Raw genomic sequence first — 14,364 nt, 5'->3', positions numbered from 1 at the left:
AGCTGTTCCTGCTTTCTTTTTTGGTCCATTTGCTTGTAGGATTGTTTTCCATCCTTTCACTTTGAGTCTATTTTTATCTTTTGTAGCTAAATGTATTTCCTGGAGACAGCAAAAGGTTGGGTTTTGTTTCTTAATCCAGCCTGTGACTCTGTGTCTTTTTATTGAAGACTTTATGACTCCTTGTAGTATTTTTGGGAGTTGGGGTTTAGTTGTAATGAAATTGCAGAGTTTCTGTTTGTCTGGGAAGGTCCTTATTCTTTCTTCATAGAGGAAGGGGAGCTTTTCGGGGTAGAGTATTCTTGGTTGACATCTGTTTTCTTGGAGTCTGTTGACTATGTCCTCCACTCTCTCTTTTCCCATAGTGTTTCTTTGGAGAAGTCTGATGTCAGCCTGATTGGTTTTCCTTTGTATGTTATGTGTTTCTTCCCTCTTGTCTGCTTCATTATTTTTTCCTTGTCCTGGATTCTTGGGATCTTTACTATTATGTGTCTTGCTGTTTTTTTTTTTTTTTTCCTTTCGTAGTGGAAGTTTGGTATTCTTCTTGCTTCTTGTATATCAATTTTCATCTCCTTCTTCACGTTTGGGAAGTTCTCTTCCATTATCTCCTTGAATATTTTCTCTGTCCCTAAATCTCTCTCTTCTCCTCATGGTATTCCTATAACTCTTATATTTCCTTTCCTCATGGAGTCAAATAATTCCTGAAGTCGTTCTTTGGTCTTTTTCCTTTGTACTTCTCTTACCTTTTCTGTTTTGGTTCTTTTTATTTCTGTGTCTTCAAGAGTGCTTATTCGTTCTTCCATTTCATCTATTCTGCTTTCATTGCTTTTCCCATAGTTCTTTAGTGCCTCCACTCATTCTTTGATCTCCTGCATTTCTTTTACTTCCCTCTTTAGGGACTCAATTTCATTCTTCTGATCGTGTATTATTTTTCTGTTATCATTGTTTTCCTTTATGAGTTCTGTCATTTTTTTAATCATGGGAATTTGAAGTTCTCTTTCTGGAAGACTGAGAAGTTCTTCCAAGTTACTGTCATTGCAATCTAGGGGGTGGTTTTCTTTTTGTTGTGTGCTTTTTTCCTGAGGAGTTGCTAGGTTGCGTGTGGTTCATCTACTCCCTACTGTCTGTTTTCTAATTTGCCATATGCATTGGGACACTGTGTTTCTGGAACTGGACGGCATCTTGGGTGAACTTCTCCGCTCCCCTCTAGCTCCTCCCAGAGCCATCTGTCGGTTTTAAGCAGTCTTTACTGAAGAAAGGTCCCTGTTCTAAAATGGCAATGCAGAGACACACTCCTCTGCGTGCCTGGTCTGCACCGGTGGTGGGTTCCCTCTCCCCCTCTGGGCTGGGACTGCAGGCCAGAAGGGGCCTGGTGTGGGCGAAATTCCCTGCTCCCCTCTGGCTCCTCTAGGAGACTTCTGCTCGTTTCAGGCAGTCTTTACTGGAGAAATGTCCCTGTTCTAAATTGGCGATGTGGGACATACTTCCCACGTGCCCGGTCTTGGGCACACTCTTCTGTGCTCCCAGTCTGTCCTGTCCGTGGGTGCCTGCTCCCCCTCTGGGCTTGGACTGCTGGTCAGAAGGGGCCTGGCGTGGGTAAACTTTCCAACTCACCACTGGCTCCTCCGGGAGCCTTCTGCCATTTTCAAGCAGTCTTTTCTGAAGAAAGGTCCCTGTTCTATGGGGTGTTGGTGATTTTTTTTTTTTCTGTTCACTAGTTGGCACCAGAGATCTCTCCTAGTGTCCTTGGGGAACTTTTTTTTTTTTCCCTGTGGGACAGGGAACAGAGTGGTAGTGGTGGGAAAAGCCTCAACGGCTTTGGGATGCTGTGTCTGCCTTGTGCCCCACCGTTGTGGGGAACCCACAAGCAAAATTTCGTGCCCCGGGTCTCAGTTCCAAAGCCCTCAGGTCCAGGACGCGGGCTGTAGCCCAGTTCAGTGTCCGCAGAAATGGCTACTTTTGCACCCCGCTCCCATGCCCTGGCGCCTGGTTTCTGATTACTCAGGGAGGGACATTCACCTCATTGAGGACCCCCATGCGTCTCCCTGCAAGCCTAGGTTGCAGGCGCGGGGACCTGGGCACCTGCAATCCACGTTTGCTTTTCAAGCTCGCCGCTTTTCTGCGCAAGCTTCCCAGCTGGCCTGGGCTGTGTGCAGGTCTCCAGAGTCCTTGTTTTTCTCTAATGGTGCTCAGAGCCGTTCGCTCACCTCCGCTGCGAATCCTGCAGGTTTCTCCACAGCTCCAGTTCATGGGGTGTGGTGGCTGAAATAATTCCTTTCCATTCACAGTCCTGCTTGATGCGTAGTTTGTTCTTGTTGGTTGTTTTAGTTTTTTGTTTTTTTTCTTCCTTTCTGTTGGTAGGAGAGTGCCGACTTTGTTGGTGGGGGAGTGTAGCAGGGTTCTGCACTTTCCTCCCTTCTAGTCCTCTTTTATGGCAACTTTCTTCTTCGGGTAGTTTGCTAGAGTCATCCATTTATCTTCTGTGTCCCAGTTCTCACTGGGACCTGCCGCTTTTCCTCCCTATTAACTTTTTTTTAATGGGAGATCTTACTCGCAGAGTTTCCTCGCCGCCATGTTGATAGCATCTAAAATCCATTTTTAGTCTTTTGAGGAATGTCCACACTTCTTTCCTACAGGTTGTATATGTATACATTCCCAGCAATAGTGTTTGAAGATTCCCTTATCTCCACACTCTCACCAATACTTGTTGCTTCCGGTCTTTTAGATATTAGACATTCTCATTGGTGTGAGGTGGTATCTCATTGTGGTTTTGGCTTGCATTTCACTGATGATGAACATTTTTTATGTGCCTGTTGACCATCGGTTTTTCTTCTTTGGAGAAGTGCCTGTTTAGATCCTCTTCCCATTTTTTTTGATTGGGTTATTTTACTTTCAGTTGAGTTGTATAAGCTCTTTGTATAGCTTCAGCATCAGTCCCGTGTCATATGTATGGTATGAAAATATTTTCCCCACCAATGAGATTTTTGTTTTTCTTACTGTCTCTTTTGCTGTAGAGAGCTTTGTAGTTTGATGTAGTCCTAATTTTTATATACTCCTCTGTTTTCCTTGCTGTTGGGAACAAATCTACAAATATATTGCTGGAGTTTATGTCTTGAAGTGATTTGCCTATGCTTTCTTCTATGTATATTATGGTTTCAGGTCTTACATCCAAACATTTTATCCATTTTGAGTTGATTTTCACATATGGTGTGAGATAGTGGTCTAGTTTCATTATTTTGCTTGTGGCAGTCCAGTTTTCCAAACACCATTTGTAAAAGACACTTTCCTTGTTTCAGTGTTTATTCCTTGTATCATAGGTTAGTGTGTCATAGATTACTTGTCCATATATGTGTGGTTTTATTTCTGGGCTCTCGATTTTATTCTTTCCATCTGTCTCTCTTTTTTGTTCCATTACCTTGTTTTAATTTTTATTGATTGTTTTCTGTTATAGTTTGAAGTCTGGACGTGTAATACCACCATTTCCCACACCCCATCAGGATATTCAAGATAGCTTTGACTATTTGGGGTCTTTTGTGATTCTATATTAATTTTAGCAATATTATTTTACATTTCTTTGAAGAATGCCATTGAATTTTTTTTTTTGTGGGACCTGCGCTGGTGGCCAGGGATCAAACTGGAGCTGCAGAGGCTGCGGGCAGCCTCAGAACCCAGCACTCAACTGCTGCGCCACCAGGGGAGGCCCACCATTGAGATTTTTATTAGAATTGCATTAATTCTGTAAATTGTGTTGGCTAGGATGGCCATTTTGATAATGTTGATTCTTCCAATCCATTAGCAGGAAATACCATTCCATTTTTGTGTGGGTCTTCTATTTATTTTAACTATGTTTTATAGTTTTCCTTGTTTAGATATTTTACCTCCTCTGTTAGGTTTATTCTCAAGTATTTAATATTTTTGGGGGGATATGCTTGTAGATGGGATGATTTTCTGTATTTTTTCCTCTTCAAGCTGATTGTTTGCATATTGGAAAGCAACTCATTTTTGTATATTGATTTTTTAACCTGCCACTTTATTGAACACCATTGTTCTGGATCTTTGCCAGGGGAGCTCATGAGGTCCCACCCACAGACCCAGAAACCTCAGCCATACTTGTGACCATGTTGTTTGCCTGAATCTGCTCTGGGAGCGCCTACTGAGGTCCTTTCCACTGCCTCATTGACCCCAGCTTTCCTGGTGAGTATGCTGCAAGCCAACATCTGCTAAATGGGAGGCCCCATCTATAGTAACCACCACTTAATAACCACTCATAATAGTGGGAGAGAAAGACCAATGCACCAACTACAGCTAAAAAACCCAAGACAAACAATGGGGATAAAAATATGCAGTCAAGGAAGTCCTCAGGTAAACAATACCTCACAGAAAGAAAACCAATCTTCAGATCCCAACCACATAAATGTGGCAGAGCTTCTCTTCCTATCAAAAACAGAATTCAAAATTGCCAAAATTAAGAAAATCAAAGAAATAGAATAATACAAAGAAAACTCAGAAAAACAGATTAGAAAAGGAACCCAGAAAAATAAAAGATTTATATGAGAAACATAATGAACAGAGCTCAAACTGAAGCATTAAATATTTTTTAAAAAGATTTATTTATTTAGGCATACAAGAACTGGGGTACAGGCCAGAGGTTGGGTTTAGAGGATTTACCAGAGACAGAGTGGGGAGCAGAACAGGCAGATCTACTGAAATACACTGCTAAGGGGAGCAGCTGGCAAGGCAGGAGAGGTTTGCTGTGCCACGTGGGTCACCTCCCTGGCCAGGGATCTAACTGTCAGTGGGTAGCTTCATAGTGCCACTGCATCTTAACCCCTTGCAACACCAGGGAGGCTCCTGAATCATTAAATCTTTAATTCATTTTAATTTTTGTGTTTGCTATAAGATAGCGGTCTGATTGTATTTTTTGGTACGTATCTCTCCAGGTTTTAAACACCATTTGTTGGAAATATTTTCTTTTCTCCATTGTATACTCTTGGGTCTTTTGTCATAAGATTAACCATCCATATAAGAAAGGGCACTGGGGGCCTCCCTGGTGGCGCAGCAGTTGAGCACTAGATTGCGAAACTGCCCGCAGTCTCTGCAGCACCGGTTTGATCCCCGGCTGCCTGGCGAGGGTCCCACATGGCTCGCAGACCTCTCCTGCCGCCCACTGCTCCCCTCAGCAGTGTATTTCGTCAGTCTTCCTGCTCTGCTCTCCCCTCTGGCTCTGGTGAATTCTCTCACCCTCCTGTGCTTCTGAATGTACCCAGTGCTTGTATAAATAAACAAACAAACAAACAAATAAATAAATAAATCTTAAAAAAATGGGCACTGGCCTCTCAATTATCTTTTAAATAGCCTTTGTTTTTATTGCATTATTATTGCTTTATATTGTTAAATCATAGATCTTCCCCTTCAGTGGTTGTTACTACACCACATTCCCACTACCAAAGCACCCTTAGTTCACCCAAGCAGTCCTTTGTGTTCTGTTCCTTGTTTGTTCTCATTCTCTGCATTCCTCCCCTTCTAGTAGTCACAGTTCTAAAATCAACTTTCTAGGGTTTGTTGTTAGCTTCAATTTATCTGATCGTTTGTTTGGTGTGCCTATGTTTCCATAAGTGGACACCATTTGGAATTTGTCTTTCTCCTTCTGATTTATCTTGCTTAGCAAAATCACTTCCAGTTCCATCCATGTTGCCACAAGTATTTATCTTTTTTTGATAGTTGAGTAGTATTCCATCATGTATATTTATGTATACCACTACCTCTGATCCACTCACTTGTTTTTGTGGCACAAAGGATGTAACCATAGATTGGTTATTTAAATAGTGCTGCAGTGAACATAGTGACATGTATTTCCCTTCAAATTAGTGGGTAGATACCAAGGATTGAGAATCCTGGGTCACATTGTAGATCCATCCTTTATATTTTGAGAAACTTCAATATTGTTTTACGTAGGAGCTAGAAAAGTTTACATTCCCAACATCTATATAAGAAGATTCATTTTTTTTTTTCTTTACATCCATGCCAGTACTTATTTTTTCTGGCCTTTTTTATACTGAACATTCTCAACAGTGTGCATGTTATCTCATCGAATAAGAAATGATTGATATGAAAAACACAATGAACAGAGCTCAAAATTGAAGCATTAAATCTTTTATTCATTTTAATTTTTGTGTTTGCTATAAGATAGTGGTATGGTTGTATTATTTGGTATGCATCTGATTTGCAATAAGTGATTATGAGCACTTCTGTTTTCAATTTATTATAAGATATATTTATTTATGCATATGAGAGCTGGGGTACAGGCCAGAGATGTGGGCTGGTGAGAGGATTCACCAGAGACAGAGTGGGGAACAGAACAGGCACACTGATGAAATACATCTCTGAGGGGAGCAGTGGGCAAGACAGGAGAAGTCTGCTTCACCATGTGGGTTGTGGATTGCTTCATAGTGTGGTGCTTAACCCCTTGCACCACCAGGGAGACCCATTATGAGCACGTTTTAATATGCCCATTGGCTATGTGTATGTCTTCTTTGGAGAGGTGTCTATTTAGTTATTTCCATTTTTTGATTGGGTTATTTGTTTTCTTTTTATTTAGTTGTATGAGTTCTTTGAAGATCTTTGATCATCAACCCTTGGTCAGATCTATGGTGAACACATATTTTCTCCCATTTTGCAGGGTGTCTTTGTGTTTTGTTGACAGTTTGTTTTTCTGAACAAAAGTTTTTTTTTAGATAAATGTAGCCCCAGTAATTTTATATTATCTTTTATTTTCCTTGCAGAAAGAGACAAGTCCTATGACATGTAGTGTTCTGCCAGTTTTCTTCTTTGTATTATTTCTACTTTTTATAGTTTTAGGTCTTATATCCAAGTAAGTCCTTTAACCATTTTATTTGATTTTTGTGTATCTTGTGACATAGTTGTCTTGTTTCATTCTTCTGCATGTGACTGTCCAGTTTTCCCAGCATCATTTACTGTAGAGTATGCCCTAGCTTCATTGTATATTCCTGTCTCATTCACCATATTGGTCTGTGTTTATTTCTAGGCTCTCAATTCTATTGATCTGTATATCTGTTTTTGTCTCAGTACCTTATTTTTTATTATTATCTTTTGTGGTATATTTTGAAATCTGTGCAATAACACTATTCTTGTTCTTGTTCGTCAGAGTGCTTCGGCTACTTGTAGTCTTTTGTGAGTCCACATGAATTTCAATAATGTTTGTTTTATTTCTTTGAAGAATGCCATTGAAATTTTGTTAGATATTGCATTGAATCTGTCTATTGCTTTTGATAGTATGGCCATCTTGACTATGTTTATTCTTCCAAACCATGGGCAAGGAATATCTTTCTATTTCATGTGTCTTCTACTTATTTTAACAATGTTTTAATTATCTTCATATATTTCCTTCACCTTATTCAATTTATTCTTTGGTATTTAATTCTTATTAGTATTATTTTTTAAAGATTTGTTATGCATACACGAGCTGGGGTGCAGGCCAGAGATACGGGGGTGAGAGGATTCACCAGAGACAGATTGGGGAGCAAAACAGGCAGATGTACTGAAATACACTGCTGAAAGGAGCAGTGGGTGCAACAGGAGAGGTCTGCTGCACCATGTGTGTCACCTCCCTGGATGTGGATAGATCTATAGAGTTGTGTCTTAACCCCTTGTGCCACCAGGGATGCCCCAAATTCTTATTAGTATTATTTTTAAAAATATTGTTTTTTATCCCTGCTCTCTTAAACCAGTGCTTGCATTTAAGAAGTAAATGAGTTTTGTTTATTTTATTTTTTTAAGATTTATTTTATTTATTTATACAAGCACTGGGTACAGTCAGAAGCACGGGAGGGTGAGAGAATTCACCAGAGTCAGAGCGGGGAACAGAACAGGCAGACTGACGAAATACACTGCTGAGGGGAGCAGTGGGCATGGCAGGAGAGGTCTGTTGTGCCATGTGGGACCCTCGCTGGTGGCCGGGGATTGAACCTGCGCTGCAGAGGCTGCGGGCAGCTTTGCAACCCAGCACTCAACTGCTGCGCCACCAGGGGAGACCCGAGTTTTGTTTATTGATAGGGGAGTCTTTAGGATTCTCAATGTATGTTATCATATCATTTGAAAAAAAAATGATAGCTTTACTAATTTTTCTCTTTGAAATATGTTTATATTATTTTCTTGTCTAATTGCTCTAGGTAGGACTGTCCAATAATATGTTGATAGTAGTGTAAGTGGACATCTTTGTCGTGCATAAGATATTAGTGGTAAAACCTTTTTGGATTTTAACCATTGAAAATAATGTTAGCTATTAGTTTGTCTTCTATGGCCTTCATTATATCGTGGTATGTTCCATTAATCCTGTTTTTTGAGGACTGATATTAATTATCAAATGCTTTCTCAGAATCTATTGATATTGATCATTGGTTTGTATCTTTCCTTTAATTGATGTGGTGAATTACTTTGATTTATTTTTGAATGTTAAACCCTCCTTGTGTCCCTGGATCAAATCTCATTTGTTCATAGTGGGTGACTCTTTTCATGCATTTTTGAATGTGGTTTGCTAAGATTTTGTTGGGGATTTTTTAATTTCAATCTAAGTTCAATGGAGATATTGGACTGTTGATTTCTTTCTTTTTTGTGGTGTATTGTCTGATTTTTTTTAAAGTCAGAGTGATGTGGGCCTCATAAACTATGTTTCAAAATTTCTCTTCTATGTCAATTTTTTAAAGGAGTTTGAGCAGAGAAGGTATAAGCTCCTTTGAAGTTTTGGTATAACTCATTTTTGAAGCCATCGGGTCCTAGACTTTTGGTTTTGGTTGACTTTTAATTACTGTTTCAATTTCCTTTTTGAAATTTGCCTTTTGAGATTTTCTATTTCTTCTCTGTTTAGTCTCAGTTGGTTGTACACTTCTAAGAATTTTCCCATCTCTTCTAGGTTATTGAATTTTATAGATATTTACAGTAGTCTCATAATCCTCTGAATTTCTTATATTTGTTATAATTTCTCCTCTTCATTTCTAATCCTATTTATGTGAGTTTTCTCCCTTTTCTTTTATGAGCCTGGATGGTTGATTGGGGGTTTGTCTGTTTTTTCAAAAAACCCAACTTTTAGTTGGATTACTATATTTACTGCTTTTTAAAATCTGTCATTTATTTCAGCTCTGATTTTTATTTCCTTCATTATATTGACTTATGTGTTTTTTTCTTGTTTTTCTAGCACCTTAAGATTTGAGATAAGCTTATTTACTTGATAACTTTCTTGTTTCTTGATGTGGGTATGTATTTGTATATGCTTCCTACTCAGCATTGCTTTTGCTATATCTCATATATTTTCAATGGTTATGACTTGTAACTAGGCTCAATTTAATTTTTTAAACTCTTCTTAGATTTCCTCTTTAACACAACAATCATTCAGTGTTGTGTTGTTCAGGCTCTATGTAATAAAGGTATTTTCCTCTGTCGTTTTTGGTTTACTTTTAGTTTGATACCTTCATGGTCAGAGAAGATGCTTGGTAAGATTTCAATCTTCATGAATTTGATACTTGTCTTGTGACACAATATGTGACCAATCTTGAAAAATGGCCCATGAACATTTGAGAAAAATGTGCATTCAGATAGATTTTTTGGGGGGTGTCCCATGTCCTATAAATGTTTAATAAGCCCATGAGTTCTAATTATTTGCTTAGTGCTATTTTGCCCTTATTAATTTCTCCCTCATTTATCTGTCCATTGCTGATAGCTGGTTTTGAAATCCCCTGCCAACAAGATGCTTTTCCCAAAGACTCTTTTCATATTTGCTAATGTTTTCTTTAAATATTTATATGCTTCATCATTTTGTGCTTATGTATTGCTGAGTGTTAAATCTTCTTTATATATATTGTTCACTTAGCTATTATATAGTGTACATTCCTATCTCTTACTACATTTTGTTTTTAGCAGGAAATCTATTGCATTTGATCTATGCCTGTTTCTGTTTCCTTTGGATCTTGTTTGCTGTAGAATTATTTTCCATTGCTTTACTCTGGGTCTATATTTATATTTGGAGCTCAGGCGCTTTTCGTTGAGATAACAGAAAGTTGGATTCTGTGTTGTTTTTTTTTTTTTAATCAAACCAGATACTCTTTGTCTTTTGATGGGCAAGTTTAGGAAAATTCTAATGATACCACAATTTAAATAATAAAATTATTATTAAAGTACATAAATAAAAACTGATAAAAGTCTGTTAATAGAGTGACTACTGATATGTGAAGGTGTGCTATTGTCATTTTGCCTTTAGTTTTCTGTTTATATTGATGTCCTTGTTCAGCCCTTTGTAAACATTCTTCTGTTTGATTTTGATTTATATACTATGATTCTTTTGAACATTTCTTTTTTATATATAATAAATTTTAGTTTTATATTCCCATGCAATTGCAATCCCCTTATTTTGACCCCAATCCCTCCCCTCCCCACCTCCCACCACTCATAGAGTGTCTCTGGTTCATAGTTGTTTGTTGATTTTGATTTTCACTTTCTTATAGTTATTCATTTTCCTGGTCCCTTATTTAAGTTTTCTAGATTCCTGCTATGAGTGAGACCATCCGGTATTTTTCTTTTTCTTTCTTATTTCGCTGAGCATGATCCCTTCCAGTGCCATCCATGTTGCTGCAAATTGCATGTGTTTATCTTTTTTGAATGCTGAGTAATATTCCATGGTGTATATGTACCACATCTTCTTGATCCAGTCATTGATTTTTGGGCATTTGGGTTGTTTCCAAAGCTTAGCTATTGTAAATAGTTCTGCAATTCCACTCCCAGGTATTTACCCAAAGGACACAGAAACATCAATTCCAAAGAGCATCTTTTGAACATTTCTTAGAGGTGTGTATACTGTTTTCAATTGCTTTCAGCTTCTCTTTCAGAAATTTGAATTTTCAGAAACTTCATGTTTAAGGAGAGCCTTGGGCATCAAAAAAATTTGGTTGTCAGCATTTACCCTTTAGAATTTAGATCAGATCTTTCTATTTGCTCCTTGCCTATAGTGTTTTTTCAGAGAATTTCAATGTAAGCCTCATAGAACTTTTTTTTTTTTTTTTTTGTGGGACCCTCGCCAGCAGCAGGGGAAAGAACTGGCGCTACAGAGGTTGCGGGCAGCCTCGCAGCCCAGCGCTCAACTGCTGCACCGCCAGGGGAGGCCCTCATAGGGCTTCTTTAATAGGTTATCTACTTTATCCCTTTCACCAGCTTCAATATTCTTTCTCTTTCTTGTAGTTTCAGTAATTTCACTACTATGCACATTTAGTTGCTTTGCCAGGTTTGGGAAGTTTTCCTCTATTACTTCTTTAAATAAATTCTCTGTTCCTCTTTCTCTCTCTTCCTCTCCTTGGCTACCCATTATTTTTATGCAGCCTTTCCTTATGGGATCAAGTATTGAATAATTCTTGAAGTGCTTCTTCATTTATTTTCTTCATTTTTTTAAAGATTGATATATTTATGCATGTAAGAACTGGGGTACAGGCCAGAGCTGTGGGGGGGTGAGAGGATTCACCAGAGACAGAGTGGGAAACAAAACAGGTGGACTGAAATACATTGCTGAGGGGAGCAGTAGGCGAGTCAGAAGAGGTCTGCTGCACCATCTGGGTCACCTACCTGGCCGGGGATTGAACTCAGGCTACAGTGGCTGTGGATAGCTTCATAGTGCTGCGTCTTAACCCCCTGTGACACCAGGGAGGCACCTATTTTCTTAATTTCTCTCTTTCTTCTTTCTCCTGATTTATTTATTTATTTATTTATTTATTTATTTATTTATTTATTTATTAAACTGCTTTATTAACTTCACAATATATAATGAGCTTTTTCCCATGCAATAGGTAAAATTCCTCTGCTAACAAAATCTTACAGACTGGGTGAATAACACAACATTCAACACTAAGTTGGTAGTAACTGACCCACCAGAAATTAATGACATCAAAAGGTTTACAACAAAGGTACATCACAAACATGTAAGTTTAGGAAGCAGGTGTGTCTCTCTATTAGCTTCAGGGGAAATAACAGGATTCAAGGCATAAGGCAAAACTCATCATGGTGGTCTTGGCGATGGGGGGTCAGTGCTAACTGCATGCAGACTATGACTGGACTGCTTTTCCCTCAGCTTTTCCAACAACTGCCTCACCTCCTCCCCAATCCTTTCCATATTCTCCTCTCTCACCCTAGCCTGTGGCTCTCCAAGCTTCTCAATCACTTTCCATCTATACTGCTGGATGGGCTGCCAGAGGCGGGACCGCCTACGGCTTCCTCTAGGCAAAGAATATTCACCAGCTTCCAAAGGGAGGGCCAAGGGCTCTCCTTTATTAGCGTCCTGCTCCTTTTCCTCCTTTTTCTCATGCCCCGCGTTGGTATTTTCCATGTTGAGATCTTTTGCCACTTGTTCCTCTTTGGACTCCATTATCCTGGGCCTAGCCTTGCTGTCTCCTCCTCCTCACGATTCACGCTGTGAGGTGCGCCGCGACACATGGACCAGCAGACCACCGTGTCGCGGGGCAAGTCCTCTCCAATCCGATTGCCCTTGGCTGTCGCGCTATGCCCCGAAGCCTGGGTTTGCCCTTCCCTGGTCATCAGGGGAGGTCTGCAGCCCCCACCCCCCATCCCTCCATCTCTTTCTCCTGATTTATTAGCACATTTTCATCCTCAAAGTTACTGATTCAAGAGTCCATTTGATCTCTTCTCCTACCGCTTTCTCGAGAATTTTTATATACTCTATTGATCTTTTTTTTCATCTTGTAACTGCATTACTTTCTTGTTTAAAGCTTCAATTTTAATCTTCTGTTTGCTAATTTTATTTTTAGGGCATTTGTTTGTTTGCCTGAGTTTTCTTCCATTTCTTTGAATTTCATTCTCATGCCAATTTTGAATTCTGTATCTGATAGAAAGAAAAAAATATTCCATTCCTATGTGATTGGATCTGTTCATTTGTTCTCTCTTTGTGGTGCAGAATTCACCTTAGGCTTCTGAGTGTCTTCGTAGTCTTGTGCTTGCCCATTTTTTATTTCCTGACAATTAAGGTAGCAGAGTTTCCACTTTTTTATTATAATGCACTGCATGACAGGGTGAGCTAATCTGTAGCTAGATTTTCAGTTGGTGGAAGGAACTGTCTTAATGGATTTCTTATTCATTGACACTAGCTTGGTTCATACCATTATCTTCAAGATCACTATCTTGTTGGTCTTCTTTAGGACTCAGATGCACATCTTTATTATTTTTAACCTGGACCCCTTTTGTTGCCCCAATGCACTCCTACTTGGCCTTACTTTCTCTGCTTAGTCTGGTACCTGCTTGTATCCACTGGCTCCCAGGGGAACTGAATAGTATGAAGTATGCATTTATGAGATTATTTCCATCTCTGGGTTTAACTATCAGCCTGGCTCCCCATGGCACTCACACTTATCTCACCTTCAGCTAGGCATTCAACACCCAGCTTTCCTGGAAGCAGGTAATAACCATAGTTTCTGCCCCAACATCCATCTGACCTTCCACTCACCATTTTTTCTCTTGAGGTGAGATTTCCCCTTGTACTTCCTAGTGCACTCTATCAGTTTTTGTCAGTGGTGAAATGCAGTCCTCTAGTTTCTATCTGCTGTCACAGGGTTCTTTGGATTCAGTGCCTATCTTTGCTTCTTATTTTTTTCTTTGAAGAGATAATTAGAAATTTGACTCTGATGCCAACTTCCTAGAACTCCTTTAGTCTTAATTATGTTCTGTGTGCCTATTCTTTTCCCAACGCCATGCTTTTTATTTATTTAAAGATTTATTTTTATTTACTTATACAAGCACTGGGTATAGTCAGAAGTGTGGGAGGGTGAGAGAATTCACCAGAGCCAGAGCGGGTCGCAGAGCAGGCAGAAGGACTGAAGTACACTGCTGATAGGAGCAGCGGGTGGCAGGAGAGGTCTGCGCACCAAGTGGGACCCTCCTCCTGGGCTGGGGAGCAGCTGGGGATTGAACTGGGGCTGCAGAGGCTGCGGGCAACTTCGCAACCCAGCGCTCAACCGCTGCGCCACCAGGGAGGCCCTCCAAAACATATAGGAAACAGAAAAAGATAAAAAGTACATACCAATAGACACACACATTAAGTAAAAAGGAAGAACCCAAAGAAATAATCTAATCTCCCATCACCTATATGTGGAATATGGAGACACCAAACAAAGGATCAGGAAAAAACCGTTTCATTATTTTATATAATGAAGCATTTTTTTTCATTTTTTTTTATATTCATCTTCTTACATTGTTGTTAATTATTGGATCGTATATGATTTCTCCCCTTAGGTGTGGTAACAGTAGTTTTCCCACAAGCAAAGCACCTATAGTCCATCTCCAAAGTCCCTTGTGCTCTTCTCA

The 14,364-nt window shown here is 39.4% G+C and overlaps 1 pseudogene across 1 annotated transcript; it reads right to left on the bottom strand.

Moving 5' to 3' along the window:
* Positions 1-12,027: 12,027 nt before the first annotated feature.
* LOC311187545 (protein BEX1-like) lies at positions 12,028-12,585 on the bottom strand (annotated as a pseudogene). The gene has a single exon. The product of its transcript is annotated as a protein BEX1-like (transcript).
* Between the last annotated feature and the right edge of the window lie 1,779 nt (positions 12,586-14,364).

Source organism: Talpa europaea (genome assembly GCF_964194135.1).
Source record: "Talpa europaea genome assembly, chromosome: X".
NCBI lineage: Eukaryota > Metazoa > Chordata > Mammalia > Eulipotyphla > Talpidae > Talpa > Talpa europaea.
The sequence above is the reverse complement of the archived record's forward strand: the minus strand, read 5'-3'. Positions and strand labels throughout refer to the sequence as shown.